This window comes from Xenopus laevis, chromosome 1L (genome assembly GCF_017654675.1).
Source record: "Xenopus laevis strain J_2021 chromosome 1L, Xenopus_laevis_v10.1, whole genome shotgun sequence".
Taxonomy (NCBI): Eukaryota; Metazoa; Chordata; class Amphibia; order Anura; family Pipidae; genus Xenopus; species Xenopus laevis.
In genome coordinates this window covers 155,320,013-155,343,968 of record NC_054371.1, presented here as the reverse complement: position 1 = coordinate 155,343,968, position 23,956 = coordinate 155,320,013, and the positions used below count along the sequence as shown (strand labels likewise).

The following is a 23,956-nucleotide window of genomic DNA, read 5'->3' as shown; positions in this document are numbered from 1 at the left end:
TGCAATCCCATTGGCTTGTCTAGGAGAGAGAATTCGAGCATGATAGGCACCAATACAAGTGAAAGACAGCACAGTCGGTAATTGACGCTTCGTATCTGCTGCAGAAACATGCAGTCATCAAAGATATGCCCCCGCCAGCTTCGGGTGAGTAAGTGTGAGTCAGGGCCGGCTGCTTCTTACATATCCATGACATTGTAAGTGTTAACTTTGAGGACACGTTTCAAAGCCCCGCCTCTCATTTAAATAAACCTCGAGGGTGATTCTGGGAGGTTTTTGCCCTTACAATTTGCAGCTATCATTATTATTATAATTTTTTTTTTTTAACGTGACATAAAGTTTACAGAGTCCTGAAATGGCTCGTTGTGCACTAAAATGGAGAAATAATAATTTAAACACAAAAAAATCCAGTCGCTTTAAAGTAAAAAAAAATTCTCCTGAGGGTATATATAAGGGTACTGGCGGAACGTCTCATACGAGCGGAAGGGAAGCTCATTGCTGAGGTCACACGCTGGGTGCTTCATATCCGTGTCGTCACTCCCTAGTTACCTCCGGGAAGGTCTGAGACTTGAGCCTAAACCGCCCTCACAGGGCGTCACCCGAATACGGGTGAGTGAGTCCCCAGAAACCCCACGTTGGAGTGGATCAGTCCGTCAAGTGGAGGAGGCCATGCAGGAGACGCGCAATCTGATCGTAGTGGGAGGAGGCGTGCCACAGATTGAGGTACCTCCCACCTTCCATGAGCGACACAGATGAGCTGATGCAGCCTCCTCCCCGGACCTTGGAAGTGGCTCATGGCTGGCACAGTTAGTCCAATGGCTGAGGTGAGGCAGCAGCACGTGATTGGTGCGCTCCTCATAACCCAAGTCAGACTACTCTCCCGCCGCTCTTTTATTATCTTCTTATTAATCCTAATAAACTCGTTCTCGGCTTTCCGCCCCCTCTCTTGTTTGTTGCTTATGTCTCCTTGCGACTGTCGCAGGTCTGAGGTAGAAATATTTTGCTGCAAAGCCGCAAGAAAACCTCACTGGATGTGCAAGCAGTGTCACTTATAGTAAAGAAGTTGTGTTATTCCACTCCATAATTAGTTGCAGATATGTTACCTGTCACCTTTTGCATTTATCAAGCTCATTAGTAAAAGCCACTGACACAGGGCTACAAGAAAGAGTCAGGCTTTTTGGTTATTATTTTAATCACACTTTAATCTGTGTTAAATCACGTCAAACTGGCAAATCTACTACTCAGTGTTTGGTCCTTGTGAGTAGGGTTGACACCTGTTTGGTCTTGACCCGAACAGTTCGGTATCTTGTAAGGCCTGTTCTGTTCTGAACTTTGTTCGCTTTTCAGCCTCGTAAAACCCAAAGAATAATCTGGCCAATTCAAGAAAAACACTTAAATACTAAGAAAATGCCTTATTATTACAGATACAAAATTTGGATCGCTGTATTTCAGATCTTTCTGGATAACTGATTTCTGTATAATAGATCTCATACCTGTACTATACTTAAAGGATTGGGCTCACTAATCAAGCAGAAAATAGCTGGAGATAGGCTTGCCACCTGTGTGGTTTTGAACTGGACATCAACACTTTAAAAGATTGCAAACCGGATAGAAATCCAGCCAGATGCATCTAAGTGATGCAATAGCCTGAGCCAGTGTCATAACTTCACCAACTTCATTGTGCCCACCTCTGATGTCATCCTGCATGTTCCTACATCACTGCCCCACCCCCTATGCCATTTGCCCTGCCTACCCCCCCCCATGTTCGGATTTAGCCATCAGTAAAGGTGGCAACCCTAGTAGCTACCGTCCTAGCCTTAAAAAAAATGATGCTTCATGCCAAGGTTGTTTATAAGGGAAAAAACAAACAAATAAAATAATAATAATCCCCCTTCCTTCACCCTTTGTTGTGACTGGTATGTTAGCAGGAGGCCATTCTGCATGGACATTGTTTGTACACTGGATAAATCTGCCACCTGTTCTAGCTGGTAAATCAGCTGACAAGACCCGTCTTACAAATTTACCATAAACGACACAATTGGTAGTACCGTAAGTTCAGAATTCACGGAAAATCCCTGACTCCCTGCTCAATTCCTTTTCATTTTGCATTGAAAGAATAGCTAAACCTTAACATACAATGAAATGCTGCTAACACTGTATAAAGAATTTTGTAACAACAGCTCACTCTTCTGATTTTTATGGCCGACTGTCATAAAATAATAAACTATTAAAGGGGACATATTGTGTAAAAAAAAAAACAAATAAAGAATTTGCTGGTACATTATATTCTTTTAAATATATAAGTAACATGCTTAAGAAAGTAGTGTTGTGGGTTGATTATTGAAAATCGTTGCAAGAACTCTACTAGTCCTGCTCATCTGTTCCCATCTGCTGTCTCATTTTCCAGGCTGTGCAGGGGTGCCGGTGACACCAGAGTTTGACTGGGCCAACAGGAAAAAACCCAGTGGGCCATCACTGGCCCCATTTAAGAAGTGCTTTAAATAGATGTGATGCAGTGCACGCATGCACAGTGGCGGAGGTTGGAGTTTGGGAGGGGGCCCTGGTGGATGCAGGAGGGACCTTGTGTCACAACTCCGGTCTGCCCCCAATGTGCCAGTCTGATGCTGGGTGCCACACTGCATTGTAGGATAGGAACCAATCAGCAGCTAGGCTGTTATGATAGGGAAGCTTGTGTGATTGCAGGGCTGTGATTGGCTATTCCCCTCCTACTGTGCTCCTGCCAGGGACCATTAAGATATACCCACAAAAACGATTAGGACCGCTTCAACTCACCACCACTTAGCTGCTCCCATGTAGGTGCCGGGTGCTCAGTCCGCAGTGTCCCCACTGCCAACAGTAAATGCACCAACAGAAGGACGGCACTCCGGTAAAAAACAGGTTTTTATTGCTGGGTACTGTGAAGATACATAGGCCTATGTATCTTCACAGTACCCAGCAATAAAAACCTGTTTTTTACCGGAGTGCCATCCTTCTGTTCGTGCATTAAGATATACCCACCCCTCATTTGAAACACAGACAGGGACCATAGCAGATCTCAGTGGCGGAACTACCGGGGGAGCAGGGGGTGCGAGCGGCCAGGGCCTGCACCCCCCAGGGCCCCCTGGCAGTTCGCGCGCCGCTTATTCCCGGCCAGTTCCAAGTGGGGGGCCCGGCTGCGCGTCCTGTGCCAGGGCCCGCCCCCCTCTAGTTACGTTTCTGGCAGATCTATATATTCAGGGGCCATTTTTAAAGTCAATGATCATTTTTTTGCCGAGAGTGGAACCAGCACCATATATTATTCATTATTGCCTACAAGATTGGGGGGGGGGGATATTTATGCTATATGTCTTCTTTAATTCTGAGTAAAGAAAGGTGTGTGATGTTGCTCTGCACAGCAATTGCAGACCCTGCTCCTGTCCCATTTCATGGGTGGATCTTACTGAATTCTTGGGGAGGCCACTCACTCACAGAGAGTATCAGAGGCTGCTAACATTCACTGCACAGTGAGTCACTGGGGGTCATTTATAAACAGTGGGCAAATTTGCACCTGGGCAATAACCCATGGCGACCAATCAGATGATTGCACAGTGTTCAACCTACAGCTGGTTGAAAAAACTTATCACTGATTGGTTGCTATGAGTTACTGCCCAGGTGCAAATATGCCCAGTGTTTATAAATGAGCCCCACTGACTCCTTGCTCAGACTCTTAAAATGGCAACCCACAGTGTCAGGTGAGAGAGGGCAGGAACTGCAATCCACAGAGTCTTCAGCAGGCAAGCTTATTCTTACTCTGTCCTAAATACACATACCTTTGATAATGTTGACAGCTCTATAACTAGAAATCTTATCATATCTGCTGCTTCCCATGCCTTCCGGAATACAACATTTTCTTACCTCATAGCAGTGCCAGCGAAATGTGACAGCGGAGCATCTATGCAGTCCTCCAAAGGAAGTTGACACTCTGTCCCACTCTCATAACTATTCTCAAAGCTATTATATTTAGTAAATCCTAAAGGTTTTAGGTTAATGGGAATTCTCATAAGCTGGGGCCCAAAATCAACTCTATCCAGTGGGCACACCAGCATTTGTTTTATGGGAAAAATATCTATTATTGGGTATGCTCAGGAATTCACTGGGTGAGAAATTAACTCTGTCAAAAATAGCAATTTATTGAACCCGTTCAGGGGTTAAAATCTTGAAAAATTTGAGGGCTTTTTTTCACTAGAAAATTTGAATTTTGATTTATTATACTCCAATGCTTCAAAATGCCTGAATTTGAAAATCTGCCATCTAGGACCTTTCAAAGTCCTGTATAAATCAATGGAAGAGGCACCTATCTCAATTTGAAGTTTTCGTGTTCTGTGCAGGGTTTAGCCCAAAGAAAAACTCTTTTTTCAGGGTTTTCAGACAAAAACACAAAAAATTCAAGCCATTCAGGGAAAAAAGTCAGAAAATTTCGAACAATTCAGGAAAAAGGCCAAAAAATTTAGAGCTACTCAGGTTTTTCCGCAATCCTATTAAATTGAGTTTTGATTTAAATAAATAAGCTAAATTTGGGCATGGAAGTTGGTCATGGTTTTTTAATAAAATATGAGTTAAATTCAGATTTTAGTAAATAACCCCCTTAAACTCTCCATATGAATTCTCCTTTATATTGCTGCACATAGGAACTCTTTTCATATACAGCTACAGACGTACTTTTATTTACTGTAAATCTATTTTACTTTTCAAATATCATTATTTCTCCTTTCTCTGACTTCATTGGCACCCACTGTATCACAGATTGATAACACATCTGATTTCCTGGCTCATGTTCCTTACCGTAAACACCCTGGAATCCTAAACCTGAAAGTTGTTCGACTGCCAAAGGAGGTTCAGGATGCGGCAAAGGTTTTGAAACAAAGTAGGTTCACACAATAAAGATACTCAATAGTAACATAAATTCAGTCAATATATAAAAAGGATTTTAAAATGGATTCACTTTATATATACAAATTTTGGGGGGTTTTGGAAGCACTCTAAAGGCTAAATTAAAGTATATTTCAGTATAATGGAAGTGCTACTATGGGGTTTACCTTGACGTGGTATGGTGGCTTTTCAACTTTATGATCATAACTTTGTAACTAAAAACCCCTGTTTTGTAAACACATGCACTTGCATTTATACTGAATTACTTATGAGACAGGGGACCAGGGAAGTGCATTGTTAGTAGCACTTCCATTATACTTAAATATACTTTAATTTAGCCTTTAGAGTGCTTCCACAACCCCCCGAATTTTGAATAAAAATCACTTTATATATTACAATCATTTATTCATTGTTGTAATTCCCATTGGGACCACTATAGAGATCATGCTGACATTAACAGTGAATGTTTTTACAGTTCTTACAGCTAGCTTAATGTCCTGTATTTCTCTAAACAGCCCACAAGATGTCTCTATTGTACTTAAAACAATCTTAAAAAGTCCATTTTAAATCATATTGTATTATATTGCATGCAAGCACTTCAAGGCTTACCCAGTGTTTTTAAAGGCATGAACAAAAACAGTTAAAGGTACAGTTAAAGGGGTGCACCACCCAAAACCTTTTTTTCTGTTCAGTGATAGAATTGTAAATTAACTACAAAGACTTAACGTTTCGGCCTCTCCGAGGCCTTTCTCAAAGGGTGATATAATGTTGTTTTATATATCATTGCTAATGAGCCTTCACAGTCAGTTGGTCTCACAGACAAGCAATGCTGACTTTTTTTCCTTGTATCCAATATATCAGCAGCTGTTCATATTTTGGGAAACTCACCCAAGAGTCCACTTCCTTCCCTATGTATCTTTGGCAATTAAACCTATATCTTTTATTTTGTTTAAATAAAGGCTATACATATATAACATAGTGTCTTATCTCATTTCTGCTTTCAGGTAGCACCATTAGAGATCTACAAGGGCACAATAACTCCCTAAACAATTATCTTTGGAGTCGTCAATGCCCAGCTGAGGACAAGGACTTGAGAGTCCGGGCTGAAGAACTGGAGAAGAAGTTTAGTGCCTCTGTGGGTGGTGATGCAGGTGATTTTAAGGAGATTATTTACAGTTTCAGAGTTAGTATACCACTTTCTGTTTACTGTATTCTAATTAGTTTTATAAAATGTGCATTTCTGTCACAGAAACTGAGAGTTTTCAGCAGCAAGAGAAGTTAAAGGGATCCTGTCATCGGAAAACATTTTTTCAAAACGCATCAGTTAATAGTGCTACTCTGCACTGAAATCCATTTCTCAAAAGAGCAAACAGATTTTTTTATATTCAGTTTTGAAATCTGACACGGGGCTAGACATTTTGTCAATTTCCCAGCTGCCCCTGGTCATGTCACTTGTGCTCTGATAAACTTCAGTCACTCTTTACTGCTGTACTTCAGATATCACCCCTCCCTCCCCACCCCCAGCAGCCTCCTAACAACAGAACAATGGAAAGGTAACCAGATCCCTAACACAAGATAACAGCTGCCTGGTAGATCTAAGCACTCAATAGTAAAATCCAGGGCCCACTGAGACACATTCAGTTATGTTGAGTAGGACAAACAACAACCTGCCAAAAAGCAGTTCCATCCTAAAATGCTGGCTCTTTCTGAAAGCACATGACCAGGCAAAATAACCTGAGATGACTGCCTACACACCAATATTACACATAAAAAAAAAAACTTGCTGGTTCAGGAATGGAATTTTACATGGTAGAGTGTATTATTTGCAGTGTAAACAGTGTAATTTAGAAATAAAAACTACACCATAAAAATCATGAAAGAATACCTTTAAGTGGTCGCTAAGACCAGGACACACACCCACAAATAGAAAAAAGCAAAATTGAAATGCGTGTGCACCTAGTACATCAGCTAACAATCATTACTCCAAATCTGTGAATAACTTGCCTTAAGTCTCCCCCACCCCCCAAAAAAACAAGTGAAGATATACTCATTATTATAACAGGAACTGTGTTTACTCTTGAATCATTTTGGTGCTGTCTGTGTACAAGACTACAAATACTAAATACAATATAGTACATTTTTGCACCTCACATTGCACCTCACATTTGCATATCACATCAATATATGTCTGTTTGTAGCTACACTGAAGAACTGGGTCTGGTTTATTTTGCCGCTCGCTTTGATGGAGGATATGCAGCAGTAACCCGAGCTTTTAAAGAGGTGAGGCGATAAAGAAAAAAAATATTTTACCTTAGCCTTTTGTCGGTTTTTTCCTCAAACACCAGGAAACTTCTGATGAATGCATGCATAATGTGTGCAGGTATATTTTGCTCAAATTTTATTTTTCAAATTAGATACATCAGCATTGCCCAGAATTCAAGCCTCAAACATTGCTGGATTTTGGCTCTGGTACTGGTTCAGTTACATCGTGAGAGCAAGCTATCATTTATTATTTTTAGGTACGGTACTTAGTGTTCCTATTTTATCTGTATTGTTATCTGTATTGCTTATCTATTAATATTCCTTTATTCTTTCATTCCCTCCCTATATGTTTAATTTTGACAAGCTGTTCCTTGTAACTTTTACTTTGTGACCCCCAGACAGTAAATAATGCCTGAGGTAAAAAATTGGTTGAATAAATGTCACGATTAGTTGCTGTTTGTAACATTTACTTTCTGGTTTGCAGGGCAGCAAGCAATCTCTGGGGTAAAAGTGTGGCTGAATAAATGTGTGTACATAATGCTGCACCCATGAATAAACTCAGTGAACTGGTACTAAAAGGTGAGAATTTTTGTTCTTGTCCCTCTAATGTTGAACTTATGTTTATAATAACTGTATAATACACAAGAACCATGAATATCTTGTAAATTATATCCTTATAAACGGTGAGTTCTGATGTCATCAGTTATAAACGGTGAGTTCTGATGTCATTTCTGTCACATGACTCACTGAAACTTGTGTATTATAATAAATAAAGTACCCCCAGTTGCAAAATATGAGGATATTAGAAGTCACCTCGGAGTACCATGACCTGTATAAAAACACTCGGCCTTCGGCCTCGTGTCTTTATATGGTCATGAAACTCCTCGGTAACTTATAATATCCTTATATTTTACAAGAGGGGGTACTTTATTCACTATATATTACATAAAAGCCATGAATATCCTGTAAATGATTTCCTTATAATCGGAGCTTAGTGATGTAATTTCTGTCACATGACTCACTGAAACTTGTGTATTATAATAAAGGACCCTGTTGCAAAATATGAGGATATTAGAAGTCACCTTGGCAAATTTTTTTTTGACGCGCGTCTCTTTTTTTGATGCAAGATACCATACAAGTCTATGGGCATCATTTTTTCGGTGAAACAAGGCGAAAAAATTTGCCCATCCCTAATCACAGCCCAATATTGTTTAAAATCTACAGTTGTTGCTTGAAACCCAGGCACAGTCATTAATTGCCTAAGACCATACTTAGGTGACTCATAATACTGTTACCATATACCAGGATGATTTATGTGAGTAGCTAGTGGGGGTGTTTGTGAGAAGAAGGTGAATTTGTCAGAAGTAAGTGCTGATATAATGTTAAGGAGTCCAGGTCAGACTGAATACATTTTGACATTTGTATTTTATGAACAAAGCAAACTTTCTGCTTTAATATTTTCAAGTCTGTCTTATTACTTTGACTGCAAATGTTGTTTTTTTTACAGGTGGCTCAGATTCTGGTGAGATGCATATCTCTGGAGTTTACTTCTGACAGTTTTTGCCACTTTCACCTAAAGTACACTGTGTTTTTATCAGTGGGTGATTAGCGAATCATACTCTTAGGGCCATGTCACACGGGGACATTTGTAGCAAAGATTAAACTGTGGGGGCCAAACAAGAATTACCATTGAATAACATTAGGACCAGAATTACGATTGAAGCAAAACTTTGCGGCAATCCAGATTAATTATGGGAAATGTGAAGGGAGACTATTTCCTGTGGGATTACCATGAGTACTAAGTTTTACTTGCAACAATTTAATGTTATTCAATAAGAAGTCTTTTTCGGAAGATTTTTTGCCAGCGGTAGTGAAGATTTAGCCTCGGGTGACAAATCTCCCCATGTGCCGTATGATCTCGTAGTCTCTGCCTTCTCATTATATGGTCTTCCAAGTCTGTCTGAATGGGAGAAAATCATTCAAGCTTTGTGGAGTAATACAGGAGGCTTTCTGGTTTGTTTAATCATTCCATCCACAGTCCTGAAGATGCTCTCTTAAATAAATAATGTATCATTATACGTAAATACATGTTAATAATAAAATAATAATAATATGTTCAGGGCTTATAATAAATGGTAAATCAACAAAATGGTTAATAAGGACACACTAGATTTGTGTGGTGCCAGTATAGAATATTTTACTGTACTGTAATGTAATGTGATAATAATAGTTAATTAATAAATGTAATTATTTTCATTAATTACAGTTAAACGATAAAGGCAGCTCTTTATGCACATAATTTTTTCAGTTTTACCCCAATATATGTGTGGATGAGTACAGAACCATTGTGTGTTTACATGTGGGCTGCTTTGATTTTTTTGCCCAAGCTGCTTTTTACTCCCAGTCCGGCCCTGTTCAGGAGGGGTGATCACTTCCTGAACTACACTACGTGAGCACAGGATGTGAGTGCTAAATTGATGCTGAGCTGGATAAATCATCAAGCAGGGTTTATATCTTCATTTTCGCTCTCTTTAACTTTGGAGGCAGCGGTGGAGTTATGAATAGGTCGGCGATCTCCCCACTCAGTGTTTCTAGCACATCGATATAGATCCCAGAAAAGAAAAAAAAAAAATTTGAATATCTTCTGAATCTGCAAGTAGTATTGTAAGCTTTGGCATAATGTAATAAAAGTCTTACATTTCCAGGCATTTATTAACCAATAGCAACCAGTCAGATGTTTGTTTTCAAACAGTGTATCAGTAAATGCCAATTACAACTGATTCTATGGGTTAATAGACAGGTAGCAGATTTAAGACCATTCATTACATTACCCTATATATTTGCTAATTATTTACATAGATACATTGATTGTGATTCAGTCATGCAAAACATATTAAAGATGATGGTGTATATTGATTGAAGCTTTAAAAATTGGGTAAGTGGTTTACTAACAGTACAAGTATGGGATCCATTATGGGGAAACCTGTTATCCAGAAAGCTCCAAATTACAGAAGGACCGTCTCCCATAGACTCTATTTATTCCAGATAATCCAAATTTTTAAAAATGAATTCCTTGTACCTTGTACTTGAATATAATTAATCCTTATTGGAAGCAAAACCTGCCTATTGGGTTTATTTCATGTTTACATGATTTTCTAGTCGACTTGAGGTATGATCCAAATTATGGAAATATAAGTTATCTGGAAAACCCCAGATCCTGAGCATTATCGATAACAGGTCACATACCTGTACAAAGTTTAATATGGCAAAATTCCAGGCAAACTATAATCGAAAAAGCTCTCTAAACCCGGTGAACATGCTCTAAACAAGTGAAGATATACTCATTATTATAACAGGAACTGTGTATTCTCTTGAATCATTTTGGTGCTGTCTGTGTACAAGACTACAAATACTAAATAAAATATAGTACATTTTTTGCCTATGCTTGCACCTCACATTTGCATATCACATCAATATATGTGTGTTTGTAGCTACACTGAAGAACTGGGTCTAGTTTATTTTGCCGCTCGCTTTGATGGAGGATATGCAGCAGTAACCCGAGCTTTTAAAGAGGTGAGGCGATAAAGAAAAAAATTATTTTACCTTAGCCTTTTGTCGGTTTTGTCCTCAAACACCAGGAAACTTCTGATGAATGCATGCATAATGTGTGCAGGTATATTTTGCTCAAATTTTATTTTTCAAATTAGATACATCAGCATTGTCCAGAATTCAAGCCTCAAACATTGCTGGATTTTGGCTCTGGTACTGGTTCAGTTACATCGTGAGAGCAAGCTATCATTTATTATTTTTAGGTACGGTACTTAGTGTTCCTATTTTATCTGTATTGTTGTATTGCTTATCTATTAATATTCCTTTATTCTTTCATTCCCTCCCTATATGTTTAATTTTGACAAGCTGTTCCTTGTAACTTTTACTTTGTGACCCCCAGACAGTAAATAATGGCTGAGGTAAAAAATTGGTTGAATAAATGTCACGATTAGTTGCTGTTTGTACCATTTACTTTCTGGTTTGCAGGGCAGCAAGCAATCTCTGCGGTAAAAGTCTGGCTGAATAAATGTGTGTACATAATGCTGCACCCATGAATAAACTCAGTGAACTGGTTCTAAAAGGTGAGAATTTTTGTTCTTTTCCCTCTAATGTTGAACTTATGTTCATAATAACTGTATAATACACAAGAACCTTGTAAATTATATCTTTATAAACGGTGAGTTCTGATGTCATCAGTTATAAAATGTGAGTTCTGATGTCATTTCTGTCACATGACTTCGGCCTCGTGTCTTTATATGGTCATGAAACTCCTCGGTAACTTATAATATCCTTATATTTTACAAGAGGGGGTACTTTATTCACTATATATTACATAAAAGCCATGAATATCCTGTAAATGATTTCCTTATAATCGGAGCTTAGTGATGTAATTTCTGTCACATGACTCACTGAAACTTGTGTATTTTAATAAAGGACCCTGTTGCAAAATATGAGGATATTAGAAGTCACCTTGGCAAATTTTTTTTTGACGCGCGTCTCTTTTTTTGATGCAAGATACCATACAAGTCTATGGGCATCATTTTTTCGGTGAAACAAGGCGAAAAAATTTGCCCATCCCTAATCACAGCCCAATATTGTTTAAAATCTACAGTTGTTGCTTGAAACCCAGGCACAGTCATTAATTGCCTAAGACCATACTTAGGTGACTCATAATACTGTTACCATATACCAGGATGATTTATGTGAGTAGCTAGTGGGGGTGTTTGTGAGAAGAAGGTGAATTTGTCAGAAGTAAGTGCTGATATAATGTTAAGGAGTCCAGGTCAGACTGAATACATTTTGACATTTGCATTTTATGAACAAAGCAAACTTTCTGCTTTAATATTTTCAAGTCTGTCTTATTACTTTGACTGCAAATGTTGTTTTTTTTACAGGTGGCTCAGATTCTGGTGAGATGCATATCTCTGGAGTTTACTTCTGACAGTTTTTGCCACTTTCACCTAAAGTACACTGTGTTTTTATCAGTGGGTGATTAGCGAATCATACTCTTAGGGCCATGTCACACGGGGACATTTGTAGCAAAGATTAAACTGTGGGGGCCAAACAAGAATTACCATTGAATAACATTAGGACCAGAATTACGATTGAAGCAAAACTTTGCGGCAATCCAGATTAATTATGGGAAATGTGAAGGGAGACTATTTGCTGTGGGATTACCATGAGTACTAAGTTTTACTTGCAACAATTTAATGTTATTCAATAAGAAGTCTTTTTCGGAAGATTTTTTGCCAGCGGTAGTGAAGATTTAGCCTCGGGTGACAAATCTCCCCATGTGCCGTATGATCTCGTAGTCTCTGCCTTCTCATTATATGGTCTTCCAAGTCTGTCTGAATGGGAGAAAATCATTCAAGCTTTGTGGAGTAATACAGGAGGCTTTCTGGTTTGTTTAATCATTCCATCCACAGTCCTGAAGATGCTCTCTTAAATAAATAATGTATCATTATACGTAAATACATGTTAATAATAAAATAATAATAATAAGATGTTCAGGGCTTATAATAAATGGTAAATCAACAAAATGGTTAATAAGGACACACTAGATTTGTGTGGTGCCAGTATAGAATATTTTACTGTACTGTAATGTAATGTGATAATAATAGTTAATTAATAAATGTAATTATTTTCATTAATTACAGTTAAACGATAAAGGCAGCTCTTTATGCACATAATTTTTTCAGTTTTACCCCAATATATGTGTGGATGAGTACAGAACCATTGTGTGTTTACATGTGGGCTGCTTTGATTTTTTTGCCCAAGCTGCTTTTTACTCCCAGTCCGGCCCTGTTCAGGAGGGGTGATCACTTCCTGAACTACACTACGTGAGCACAGGATGTGAGTGCTAAATTGATGCTGAGCTGGATAAATCATCAAGCAGGGTTTATATCTTCATTTTCGCTCTCTTTAACTTTGGAGGCAGCGGTGGAGTTATGAATAGGTCGGCGATCTCCCCACTCAGTGTTTCTAGCACATCGATATAGATCCCAGAAAAGAAAAAAAAAAAATTTGAATATCTTCTGAATCTGCAAGTAGTATTGTAAGCTTTGGCATAATGTAATAAAAGTCTTACATTTCCAGGCATTTATTAACCAATAGCAACCAGTCAGATGTTTGTTTTCAAACAGTGTATCAGTAAATGCCAATTACAACTGATTCTATGGGTTAATAGACAGGTAGCAGATTTAAGACCATTCATTACATTACCCTATATATTTGCTAATTATTTACATAGATACATTGATTGTGATTCAGTCATGCAAAACATATTAAAGATGATGGTGTATATTGATTGAAGCTTTAAAAATTGGGTAAGTGGTTTACTAACAGTACAAGTATGGGATCCATTATGGGGAAACCTGTTATCCAGAAAGCTCCAAATTACAGAAGGACCGTCTCCCATAGACTCTATTTATTCCAGATAATCCAAATTTTTAAAAATGAATTCCTTGTACCTTGTACTTGAATATAATTAATCCTTATTGGAAGCAAAACCTGCCTATTGGGTTTATTTCATGTTTACATGATTTTCTAGTCGACTTGAGGTATGATCCAAATTATGGAAATATAAGTTATCTGGAAAACCCCAGATCCTGAGCATTATCGATAACAGGTCACATACCTGTACAAAGTTTAATATGGCAAAATTCCAGGCAAACTATAATCGAAAAAGCTCTCTAAACCCGGTGAACATGCTCTATGGCATATTTTGTATGGCAATGAATGTTGGGAAATACAGTTGCACAATCATAGCAAATCACAGACTAAAGATGAGTAAAATCAGTAAGGTATTATAGTTACTACATCTTGCTAATATTCTGGGTGCTGCAATATATGAATAACTAGTAGTATACAGGTATAGGATCCATTATCTGGAAACGTATTATACAGAAGGTGCCGAATTACAGGAAGGCCATCTCCAATAGACGCAATTTTAAGCAAATAATTACATGTTTTAAATTATTTTCTTTCTTCAGTAATAATAATCAAGTACCTTGTACTTAGTTACATAGTTAAATTGGGTTGAAAAAAGACAAAGTCCATCAAGTTCAACCCCTCCAAATAAAAACTCAGCATCCACACACACACCCCTCCCTACTTTTACATAAATTCTATATACCTATATCTATATTAACTATAGAGTTTAGTATCACAATAGCCTTTGATATTATGTCTGTCCAAAAAATCATCCAAGCCATTCTTAAAGGCATTAACTGAATCAGCCATCACAACATCACCCGGCAGTGCATTCCACAACCTCACTGTCCTGACTGTGAAGAACCACCTACGTTGCTTCAAATGAAAGTTCTTTTCTTCTAGCCTTTTTTCCAGAGAAAACAACCCCAACCTTGACAGTCTACCCTCATAATTTAAGTCTTCCATCCCTCTAACCACTTTAGTTGCACGTCTCTGCACTCTCTCCAGCTCATTTACAGTATATCCCTCTTAAGGACTGGAGTCCAAAACTGCACTGCATACTCCAGATGAGGCCTCACCAGGGACCTATAAAAAGACATAATTATGTTTTCATCCCTTGAGTTAATGCCGTTTTTTATGCAAGACATAACTTTATTTGCTTTAGTAGCTACAGAATGACACTGTCCAGAATTAGACAACTTAGACAAAAACCCCTAGATCCTTCTCATTTAAGGAAACTCCTAACATACTGCCATTTAGTGTATAACTTGCATTTATATTATTTTTGCCAAAGTGCATAACCTTGCATTTATCAACATTGAACCTCATTTTCCAGTTTGCTGCCCAGTTTTCCAACTTAGACAAATCACTCTGCAAAGTGGCAGCATCCTGCATGGAACCTATAGTTCTGCACAATTTAGTATCATCTGCAAAAATCATCTATAGTATGGAGGCAAAGTACTATGTTTATCTGTAATGCAGACAACACTGTTGTAGCCCAATGATTTGAACATTCATGAAACTTAAACAGTGAAAGTTTGTACCTGAAAATAATATCCTCTTAATGCAAATCCAACACATCAAGTTACAATGATAGCTCTTCAGTAATCTACACAGACACAGACAAAAAGTTATGCTTCATGCTGTCCATCGTTTTCCAAGTCCTGAACTGATTATCCACTATACTGTTCAAAGAACAGATTATAACAAACTGATGATACCAGCTGGGGACCACAACAATAATGTTGATGGCTGAAGGTCCTGCAAAATTATGTTCTACAGTTTGTTCTAAAGATTTCTCCACACTGGCTCCCCAGATGCTCTGGGAGTTGGAGTGCAGCAACATATAGGGAGAATAAAAGTAAGTCTTATGGGAGTGGACTTACTGTGCTTTGTGCCTCTCCTGCCGCCTGCCCAACTACCTCATTCCCTTAACTAAGTCTGTCCAAGTCCCAAAGATGTCTGCATTAAGTCCCTGCTCGCTTCCCCCCGACTCCTCCCCCGTTCCTGAAGAGCCAACTTAAATTGCATGAAAGGACCAAGGACATGTCTGTTACCCTAAAGGTGGCCATAGACGCAAAGATCCGCTCGTTTGGCGACATTGCCAAACGAGCTGATCTTTCCCAGATATGCCACTAACGGGCATGGCTGTATTGGAGGTAATCTGAAAGTTAGGCCCTATGGCTGAACGATCGGATTACGATGAGAGCACAATGGGCTCCGGCGGGACGGTCGGGACAAAATCAAAGTCTGATCGACCAAACGACCGATCTCCGCCGGACAAAAAATGTCGTGACTCTCCACACACGGTCCGAAAATTGTACGAATCCTCGATTCATACTATAGGATAGCGTCTATGGGCAGCTTAGGTTTTTCATGGATGTTTCACATGAAACTGGTTGTTATATTGTTTAAACCACTCTCCAGGTTAATGATTTATAATTGTGGACTATTTGAGAAACTGTTTCAATGAATGTCTGTGCTGGCTGACAAATGCCAATTGTTAAGCAATGCTGTGTACTCTGTAGAGTACTGATAAAGTCTGCTTTCTAAAAAGGGTTCCTGAAAATAGACTTCACTTTTTGCCTAAAAAATGTTCCGCTTATCAGTCTGGAAAATCCCAACGCTGCCTCATTACCTCATGACCTCTGCTGCTGATACTCAATTACTGTACACTGTCTATAGCTACAGAACAGTCTTATAGTGATAAAGACAGACTGCAAACTTCATAAGAATATGTCCTCATCCTATAGCTACAAATTCTTCCTTTTTTCCCTTGAGATTTGACAGTAGAGAGGTACCAAACCTTCTACACTCTATAAATACCACCTCTGCATACAATAAGGTTAATATTGATTGTTTCCACAAGAGATTGCTGTATTCCTCAAAAACCACAAGGTTTTGAGGGGGAATAAAACAGATAAAATATATATAGTGCAGTATTTCAAAATAAATTATGTTATTTTAGTGAACTTGCTATGTTCGAATATAACCCCATGTGAATAAAAAATCATGCACCACCATCAGGAGTTAATATTTAACCAGTGTAAAAGTTCATAACTTAGGTGGTGCTAGAGGTATTTAGACTATATTCCTTATTTATATATCCAAGTTTTGACACCCGTGATGTTTAGAGTTATAGTTGCACAGAAGGCCACACTCCGATCCTAGTGTGTCTGGCAGGTGTTTATACTTACAAGAAGTACCGTATATTCTCGAGTATAAGCCGACCCGAGTATAAGCTGAGGTACCTTATTTTACCTACGAAAACTGGGAAAAGATATTGACTTGAGTATAAGCCTAGACACAACTACAGCCCTGTCTCCCAGCAGCGCACATTCCGCCAAAGCGACCCCCCCAGCGATCAACCAGACTTCTTTGCAAAGTTGATGGTGACAGAGAATTGCCAAATGGATTACTGTGTGCATTGTCCCACTGTCCCACTACCATGTGCAGAGGGTGCTGTGTGAAATTGCCATCACTATTAATCTTTCAAATAACCAACAGAGGGTGCTGTGTGATATTGCAGTCACTGTTATTCTTTCATATAACCAACAGAGGGTGCTGTGTGATATTGCAGTCACTGTTATTCTTTTATATAACCAACAGAGGGCGCACTGTTATTCTTTCATATAACCAACAGTCTCTCCCCAAGCAAACTGTTGGTATAGGAATGATTAAAAGTAACTGCAATCTCAGCTACTGCCCGCTGACTCGAGTATAAGCTGAGGTAGACTTTTTCAGCACATTTTGGATGCTGAAAAACTCGGCTTATACTCGAGTATAAAGTTGAGACAGGCATATGTAATTTGAGCATCTCAGTCCGCTATCATTCTTCTTAAAACTTTAGTGGGTAAAAAGGAAGCAACATGTGTGGAAGCGTTATAAAAATTTTAATAAATAATTCAAAATTGCACAAGAGTTTCTCCAATAAAATCGCTTCCGGTCTATTGTTCTGAGTCCTTTGCGTAACTGAACCGTCCAATGCGTTCACCTTAGTCCAGTGTAGTTTCCTAGGGTCACCAGGCTGGCGCTTCCACACTCTCGTCCTATCGCTGACACATTTCGCCAAATGGCGCTGACTCGTTTCACCAAATGGCTTCATCCAAATGAGCTCAGGACGAGAGTGTGGAAGCGGCAGCCTGGTGACCCGAGGAAAGTGCACTGGACTAAGGTGAACGCATCAGACGGTTCAGTTACGCAAAGGACTCGGAACAATAGACCAGAATGCCACATTGGTTTTAAAGGAACAGTTCAGTGTAAAAATAAAAACTGGGTAAATAGATAGGCTGCGCAAAATAAAAAATGTTTCTAATATAGTTAGTTATATAGAAACATTTTTTATTGCAATTGCAAATTGTCTCAGAATATCACTCTCTACATCATACTAAAAGTTAACTCAAAGCTGAACAATCCCTTTAAATTCAAATTTTGTGCTATTAGTTGGAATGCACACTGCACATAAGAGCCAGCACGTATCCAGGCTCCTTAGCTGGGTGGTGCATGCATGAGCAAACTGACGCAGGGACCAGCATATTTACTGCCCAATAAATTACATTGTAACTCTCCTCAGTTTTTGGCAGTTTTTTGTGAAGAAGTCTATAGACTGTGCAATGGTTTATGCACAACACAACCCCACAACCACAAACTTGGGTATTGCACTATTAGAGTCTACCAGTGATAATTGCTAAACTACTATTATTATTTTTTTATATATATATATTTGAAATTGTTATTGGTTTTCGTTGTAACAAAGAGTAAGTGCAATAAAATACATTATACTTTCAGCTACAAGTTTGTCCCTGTCTGGTTATTTCGTGGGGTATATATATATAGAACATTCCCTACTTCCGGTCAACTGTCTTGATCTCTTGGGTTATCTCATTTCGGTACAAAACTTGCCGCTGGATTTCAAATAAAGCAAGAAGGAAGGTGGGTTGAGGGGGGGAAGTAGAAACATATTCAATGGGAGATTTAACTTCAGCGTAACGTTATCAGGCAACATCCTATCAATTACATCGCTTAGACTGTGGTGGTTAGGTCTGGATTGGGTTCTTTTCCCTCATAGCTCCTATCAAGGAGTCTGCCTCTGATGTTTTCCATCACTCGGTCCAGTTCACCTTGGTTATCATCTGCTGCCGGCCAGGTAACTGTGTTTTTTCCATTTTGCTGCTAGGAGAGATCTTACTGCTGTCAGGATGTGTGTAGCTAGTTCATGGGATTGTTTGGAGTGTATGGCCTCAATTTTCAAGCTCAGTAAGAATGTATGTGGGGTTGCCTGAATTGTGTTGCTTAGAACCTCAGAGAGCAGAGATGCTACCATCTTCCAGAAGTCTTGGGCCACTGTGCAGGACCACCATGTGTGTAGGAAAGAGCCAGTTTCTCCGCATCCCCTAAAACAGGTGGCATGATCTGGGTTCCCACTCAGTTTGCTAATGTGTGTAGGGGTGAAGTACCACCGAAAAATGATTTTATAAGCCCTTTCACTTGCAGTTGTGCATATGGATGTTTTTTGGCCCTGTCCCAGATATATGCCCATGTCTTATCTGATATTGTGAGGTCTAGGTCTGTTTCCCATTTTGTCATATAGGGTTGATGGTGATCAGTGGTATCTGTATACAGTTGGTTGTAAGGATGATATCAAGTGTGCTGGATACGATCGTTTGTAACAAATAGATTCAAAGTAGGTCATGGTCTGAGTGTTTTGGTGTTTGAGTTCTGTGGCTATGTAGTGGCTCATTTGTAAATAGCGGAAAAATTGCGAGTGGGGAATTTGTGTTGTTCTTGGAGTTGTTGAAATGATAAAGTAATTTGGTCTGGATGGAAGGCTGCAATGGTGAGAATGTTCGCCTCTATCCATGGTGCAAAGTCCGACGGGGAGCATCCTGGTGTAAAGTACTTGTTGCAAAGAAGCGTTCTATATCTAGTGTTACTTGTGCTCAATTTCATTTTAATGGCTACGGAGTCCCAGAAATCTAGCGCTTGTTTGAGGAGGGTAAGAGATCCCCGGGCGTGACTCTGTTTGCTTTCGGAATCCAAAACAGGTGTGCTAAGTGCAGTGGTGCTGTAAAATAATTCTCAATTTCCTTCCATGATTCCATTAAAGGAGTATGCATATGGATCATGGCTTCTAACCTGCTTGCCAAGTAGTATCTGTGTAGGTGTGGGACTCCCAGTACCCCCAAAGCTTTGGGTTTAGTGATAATTGACGCTTTAATTCTATGTTTTTTCCCTCCCCAGGGGAAGTTCGATATAGCCTTTTGAAGGGAAAGAGCTATTTTTTCAGGGAAGTTAATTGGTAAAGTCCTGAATATAGGAGGCGGGGCAACAGGGTCATCTTTACAGACGCTATCCTGCCGAACTAAGAAAGGTGGTATGTATGCCAGATAGATAGGTCTTTTTTAAGTTTGTCTTATCAACTTGGGGTAGTTTGCTTTGTATAAGGTATCGTAGGAAGGTGTGAGAGTGATTCCCAGGTATTGTTCTCTTTCCCATTTATAGTCAAAATTGAGTTGGAGAAGTTTTAGTTCTAATTTGGGTATTTTCAAGGGAAGAGCGTGTGTCTTTGTTGAATTGATTTTGTAGCCTGAAATCCGTTGGAAATGTTCTAGGGTGTGTAGCAGATTAGGTAATGTAGTTTGGGGGGATGAAATCGTGAGGAAAATGTCGTCGGCAAACAGATTAATTTTATGCTCCACGTCCCCTATCCAAAAGCCTCTAATGTCAGGGTTACTTCTAATGGCGTTGGCCAAGGGTTCTAATGATAGCGCGAAGATCAACGGTGACAAGGGGCATCCTTGGCGTGTCCCTCCTTTAATCTCGATCTCATTGGATAGTAGACCCATGCTGAGTATTCTTGCTGAGGGAGTGTCATATAACTGTCTAAGTCCAAAGAGGAATGGTTGTGGTATTCTCAATTTTCCAAGACAGCAAACAAATACGTCCAGTCCACTCTATCGAAAGCTTTTTGTGCGTCTAAAGACAAAAGGAGGGAGGAGGTAGATAATTTTGGAGCAAAGCTTATCAAGTCTATTGCCGTGCTGATGCCATCCACTGCCTGTCGCCCTGGCACAAACCCCACCTGATCTTTATGAATTATCTTGGGAAGTATCCCAGAAAGTCTATTGGCCAGTATTTTTGCAAACATCTTAACATCAACATTAATTAGTGAGATCGGTCTGTAACTATCGCAATTATGAGGTTCCTTTCCTGGTTTTAGAATCATTATTATGGTTGCCGCTTGCATGTGTTTTGTTAAGGGCGATCCATTCAGGAGTGATTGAAAGAGGTCTTTCAAGTGTGGGCCTAAGAGTTTGACAAATGTCTTATAATATTTAGCCGTATAGCCATCTGGGCCCGGTGCTTTGGCTGACTTAGAGATTTTAATTGCATTTACTATTTCCTCTATTGCTATGGGTTAGGCTAACATATTTTGGTCTTCCTTGTTAATTTGGAGAGGGGTCCATTCTGATAGGAAGCTTGAGTCCCTGGCTAGGTTGGCCTCTGGAGCCTAATCGGCTGAGTACAATTCCGAATAGAAATTACCAAACGTATTTAAGATTTGTTTTGTGTCCTGCGTCACGTTCCCTGTGTGGGTTCTAATAGCATATATAGCTTGCGCAGAATGGAGGGCTCTCAGTTTACGTGCTAGCATTGTGTGGGGCTTATTCGCATACTCATAGTAGTGGTATTTGGTTTTACGCATAGCGTAGGCTGCTTGATCTGATAGCATTTTTATCAACTGCCCTCTTGTGCTTTGTAGTTCTTTATATTTGTCCGGGTTGGGTTTTGTTTATGTGCTGTGGCCACATCATGTAATTTTTGGGATAATTGTTTAATCGTCTCCGCTTTGATTCTTTTTATCCGTGATGTATGTTTAATCAGAATTCCTCTAATTACTGCCTTGTGTGCATCCCATCTGATAGCCAAGGACGTGTTTGTTGGGGTATTGTTTTGGAAGTATTCTTTAATTGCGTTTATTATCTCCAGACATATATCCTTGTCTAGCAGTAAGGAATCATCAGGGCCGGATTTACATAGTGGGCGCCCCTAGGCCCACTGCTGTTCGTCGCCCCTGTCCCCTCCCCTTTATTCGTGCAAATTTTCATAATCTGGACTGGAGCAATGGGGATTGTCGCACTGGAAATTAAAAAAATTATTGTACCAAGTGTTTTTGAACCAATGTTGGTGTGGTTGGGCAACATGCCGCCCCCTTAAATCCTGCCACCCTAGGCCCGGGCCTAGGTGGCCTTTCCACAAATCCGGGCCTGGGAATCATTCAGTTTCCAGTTACCTCCCCCTCTGTCCTTGTCCCATCCAGTAAAGAGCGTTTCTACTATGCCATGATCTGACCATGTGATATCATGGATTACTAAATGTATTGTAGTAATGTAGCTTTAGTGAAGATAAAGTCTATGCGTGAATAAGTAGCATGTATAATCTCTATCTATTGGGTGTTTCTTTACATCCACCAGCATCTCCTTCTTTAAATGATTGAGAAGGCGCTTTGTGTGGCAGTCATCTGTGCTATTAGACTGTTTGCCTAATATGTCCCTTGACCTATCCACATTGTTATTTATTGTTGTGTTGAAATCACCCCATACTATGACTCTGCCCTCCGAGATTTCTGAAAGTTTGTTAAAGAAATTGCTAAAGAATTTCTGTTTTGATGTGTTAGGGGCATATACTGAGGCAAGCGTAGTTGGTCGGTTCTGAAGGTGTCCCGTAATGATAATATAGCGGCCTTTGGGGTCTATATATTTCTGATTCATTTGGAATTTAACCTGTTTTGCTATCAGTATAGCCACCCCTTTTGTTTTTGTAGGTGAATTCGCCAAGTATATCTGGGGGTAGTATTTTGACATGTATTTGGGCGATGAGGTTTTACTAAAGTGTGTTTCCTGCAGCAGCAAGATGTCAAATTTTAATTTAGAATAATCAAAAAAGGCCATGGTGCGTTTTTGGGGCACGTTGAGGCCATTAACATTATGCGAGCCTACCTTCAGGTCAAATGATCTAGAGGCCGGAGGCACCCGTGGGTCCATCCTGGATGATCAGCAGGGGATATGGATGTCGCTGTGGCAATTGTCTGGTAGGGGAGAAGAAAAAAAAAAAAGATATAGGGGTTGGTATTATATAATTAAGTCAATCAGTTACTATTTCAAGAGAGGGGAAAGAGGGGGAAAAAGGAAGAAAGAGCAAGAAATAAACTATAACACAGTATCAAATAAAGCAATTCAAAAATTAAAATATAATCTCACAAGGTGAGAGACTATGTGTCTTTAGTCAGTGAGGATTCCCAATGGGGGGAGAGACGGTGTTGCTCCCTTCTAGGATAACCTCTGTATGGGGGGGGTCACGGAGTGGAGATCAAATAGATAGCCTGTCCATATCGCCCGCCATAATTTCTACTTAAATACCCTAAATGCTGGGAGTAAGGTGTTTACTCTCCCAAGTGGTTAAGGTGTATTAACCCTTGCTAACTGATAAACTCGGTCAACTAACTTTTAACCGTAAAACATTGTATCACATATGCAGAATTATATGAACATCTAACTATATGCTGTTATATTGCTAATATACAGACACCCCATCTAGAAAATGCATTCTGAAGAAGGTTTCTCAAAGTCAGAGTGGCAAATTCACAAGGACGAAGCGCCTAACTCTAGCGTTTATTCGCTAGCGTATCGCCTTTTCGTTAATTCGCAGATTCACTAACGGACACTAGCGTAAATTCGCTAGTGTTACTTCACACCCTTACGCCTGGCGAATTTGCGCAATGGACGTAACTACGCAAATTCACTGACCCGCGCATTTTTCTGAACGCTACCTTTTACGCTAGACTTCCTTCGCCACCTCAGACCAAGCGAAGTGCAAAAGAGTAGATAGGGATTGCTTCACCTATGGGTGATAGGCTGAAAAAGATCTAAAAATTTTTTGGGGCTACCCTCCTTCCCCCCTACATTTCCTAACTCATGACACCTTAACTATACAGTGGGCACATGTGTAGGGCAAAATAAAAATTTTATTTGCTGTTTTGAAGGTTTCCCAGGCTTGTGTAGTGATGCTACATATACCTCCATTGTAACTTCAATTTTGCGCCGTATGCAAATTAATCGTCACTAGCGTAACTTCACTATTTTTGGCAAATTAATGCTAGCGCAACTTCGCAACCTTACGCTTCCCCTGAGCGCAACTTCAGATTTTAATGAATTTGCGCAGCGCTGGCAAAAATACGCCTGGCGAAGTGCGGTGAAGCGGACGCTGGCGCAACTATGAATCTTAGTGAATTTGCCCCAGAGTGTCTCAG

The 23,956-nt window shown here is 39.6% G+C and overlaps 1 long non-coding RNA gene across 2 annotated transcripts; it reads left to right on the top strand.

The window, feature by feature from the left end:
• Positions 1-21: 21 nt before the first annotated feature.
• On the top strand, positions 22-12,822 carry LOC108697083. Of its 2 annotated transcripts, XR_005961724.1 has the most exons (11): positions 22-144; positions 4,780-4,900; positions 5,910-6,056; positions 7,104-7,185; positions 7,320-7,424; positions 7,652-7,746; positions 8,675-8,689; positions 10,659-10,740; positions 10,875-10,979; positions 11,203-11,297; positions 12,111-12,822. It is a non-coding gene; the product is annotated as an uncharacterized LOC108697083 (long non-coding RNA). The 2 variants fall into 2 exon arrangements; XR_005961725.1 differs by lacking the exon at positions 4,780-4,900 and having other exon boundaries at positions 62-144.
• Positions 12,823-23,956: the final 11,134 nt, after the last annotated feature.